General features: G+C 41.2%; 1 protein-coding gene across 2 annotated transcripts in view; it reads left to right on the plus strand.

The window, feature by feature from the left end:
* Positions 1-1,758: 1,758 nt before the first annotated feature.
* LOC131945481 (carbonic anhydrase 2-like) overlaps positions 1,759-3,414 on the plus strand; it is a 21,944-nt gene continuing 20,288 nt past the window's right edge. Inside the window, exon 1 of one of the 2 annotated variants that reach the window (XM_059306375.1) lies at positions 1,759-1,870. The gene's annotated coding sequence lies outside the window, so the exon portion shown is untranslated. Of the gene's footprint in view, positions 1,871-2,449; positions 2,608-3,414 lie in introns of those variants that run through there. The other variant, XM_059306374.1, reaches the window with a different exon arrangement.

The following is a 3,414-nucleotide window of genomic DNA, read 5'->3' on the forward strand; positions in this document are numbered from 1 at the left end:
AGTGGTGAATCATATCTCAAACATTACATTACGCAAACTGCTACATTTTGACACTGCTCTACTACACTATATTAAAGACATGACTGTTTGTTCCCTCCTTACATACATGACTGTTTGTTCCCTCCTTACATAAACGACTGTTTGTTCCCTCCTTACATACGTGACTGCTTGTTCCCTCCTTACATACATGACTGTTTGTTCCTTCCTTACATACATGACTGCTAGTTCCCTCCTTACATACATGACTGTTTGTTCCCTCCTTACATACATGACTGTTTGTTCCCTCCTTACATACATGACTGCTTGTTCCCTCCTTACATGCATGACTGTTTGTTCCCTCCTTACATACATGACTGTTTGTTCCCTCCTTACATACATGACTGCTTGTTCCCTCCTTACATACATGACAGTTTGTTCCCTCCTTACATACATGACTGTTTGTTCCCTCCTTACATACATGACTGTTTGTTCCCTCCTTACATACATGACTGCTTGTTCCCTCCTTACATACATGACTGCTTGTTCCCTCCTTACATACATGACTGCTTGTTCCCTCCTTACATACATGACTGTTTGTTCCCTCCTTACATACATGACTGCTTGTTCCCTCCTTACATACATGACTGCTTGTTCCCTCCTTACATACATGACTGTTTGTTCCCTCCTTACATACATGGCAGTTCCCTGGGTGGGTTCTATGTGACTGGCTGACAGAATGACATGATCCTATCTGACTGACAATGTGACACAAACCCGCATCACACTACCATTATTTGATCACAGCTTTCGTGACAAATCATTTTACTCGTTCAGGGACCTGCAGTTATCCTACTGGTATTCTCAACTGCGGCAACGGTTAACATTTTGGCGACAAATGGCACCAGAAATGTTCATAATGGAACCTGTTGAAAGGTTAAAACATTCTCTAAAATATCAGTCTAGACGCAGCACATAGCCAATTATCTGGTGTCTGTCCACAGTGCAGGTCACTAAAACCATCCAATTAGCTGATGAACTTTGATGCGCTGTTTATAGAAAGGACAGCGTGTAGACTCAAGTAGAAAAAACTTTCAGGCGTCCATTTTGTTCTGAAGATAAGCTTTTAAACCACAAACAAACAGACAGATGTACAAAGGTTGGTCAGATAAGAAAACTGCAGGTTTGCTGAACACAGAACTAGGTGGGGTTAGACGGGCTGCTGGAAGATTTCTGCTTTTCAGGCCTTTGTCGTGTCTAACACCCCCACCCCCACCTCTGCCCTTCACATGGGTGTCACAAACTCCCCTGTTATGTGCATTGCTTACAAAACAAGAAAATACGACCGATAACAATTGTTCACCCATCTATCATGTTTCTTGGATACAGTGTTTCTTCAAGACTTTTTTCTCCGGGGGTGCACTTGAAATTTTCGGGGTGGGCGGACTCTGTCAAAAGTATTTATTTTATATATAAATTCCATTTCGTTCGGGGGGGGGGGGTGTGGTAAACTATCTTCGGGGGGGGGGGGGGGGCTGTGTCCACTGGCTCTTATCGCCACTTGTATGACGTAACAATCTACGACATGTGGCATGTCTTGGAAATATTTATAGGAAGTGGGTGGGGGAGGGGGTATAAATGATTGGGTGTTGTCTCTTGCTAGCCTAGCCGACCCAGTGCCACGCTACACATGTCAACAAGCTACACTGATTCAGTCTAATCAGCTCCTTACATGTGCTAGGTCAGTCTGGTTCGGTCTATTGAACGTTGGTTCAATAGGTTCATCAAACTCTAGCTGTGGTCAGTACTACAAGAGGCAGTGACCTCTAGGTTTTTAGCACACGTCACCAGAGCTGGTTGTTGGTGGCGACTAGCAGGGTTTAAGTCTAGCAAGGTATGGAGAATCTTTTGTAACACATCTTTACGTTATTGCCTGTTTTAAAATATTTTCTGTAGCTTTAACATAAATCCTTTTGTTTAACATAAGTTACCCAAAGTTTAACATAAGTTACCCAAAGTTTAACATAAGTTACCCAAAGTTTAACATAAGTTACCCAAAGTTTGACATAAGCTACCCAAAGTTTGAAAAGTCACCATAAGTTTCAGAATATTTTCAGCAATGTTCAAACTATTTTTTTTCTCCATCGCTCTGTACCAAGGAACGTCTTTTAGCGATTATTATCAAATTATTAATTTAATAATTTGGTGAAGATTTTGTCACGAAGTGAAGTGTTTTCTCAACACCGTTGTGCTTCAAGTTCTCTCATACTCAGAAAAAACAAAAATAGACGTCAACGTCCGTTACCCCCCCCCCCCCCCCTCCCCCCTCCCGCTGTAGTTGTAGTGTAGTAAATTAGCCAGGTAGGAAGTTCTCGTCTGCTAAGTTGTGTTGACATGTGTTGAGTTGTACTAAACAAGTTGAACTCTGAACTTTGCGTCTGTTTTGGACGTTACATGGCTGGCTCACCAAGAGCTCAGTGTATATCTGTTGGCTTGCTAGTGTCGTGCCGGGTCTATCTTAAGAGATCCGTGTATCTGTTGTGTGGGCTCTAACTTTCTGATACTCGCCTCTAAGCCGTATCCATGGTATTCATTACTGCGTGACGAGGATAATCTAATTTGCTTTTAAAGGTAAATATTTTTTTTTATTTTTTCGATTTTTAAAGCACGTCGTGTACTGGGAAGTTTATGATTATAATGATTTTAATGGGGGGTAACGATGATTAGATCACGACTCTATTACTATTGTTTCTAAATGTTTAGTAAATTAAAGCACGAAAAGTAAAAATTTAGATCTAGATTATTTAATTTCTGTGTATTTCGTTTTGTTGTTTTATTTTTATAATAATATTTGAAAAACAAAAAAAAGACTAACTAAGAGGCGAACTGATTAGGCCAAGCATTTTCCTAGAATGATAATGGCGCTTGTGTATGCGTGTGTGTGTGTATGTATGTATAAACTGTCAAACGAAACAAACCACTTAAATGTCTTGAGTTAACATGCAGGAGACAACCACACACACACTTTGACAACCACAGGTTTTTCCACCACACACACTTGACAACCACAGGTTTTTCCACCACACACACTTGACATCCACATGCTTTACAACCACACACAATTGACAACCACACACAATTGACAACCACACACAATTTACAACAACACACACTTAACAACCACACACACTTGACAATCACACACACTTGAAAACCACACACACTTGACAACCACTTGCTTTACAACCACACACAATCGACAACCACACACCATTGACAACCACACACAATCGACAGCCACACACAATTGCCAACCACACACAATTGCCAACCACACACACTTGACAACCACACACACTTGACAACCACACACACTTGACAACCACACACACACACACTTGACAACCACACACAGACACTTGACAATCACACACACAC

This window comes from Physella acuta, unplaced genomic scaffold (genome assembly GCF_028476545.2).
Source record: "Physella acuta isolate Inbredline_101_S28 unplaced genomic scaffold, ASM2847654v3 ptg000049l, whole genome shotgun sequence".
In the NCBI taxonomy this organism is placed as follows: Eukaryota; Metazoa; Mollusca; class Gastropoda; family Physidae; genus Physella; species Physella acuta.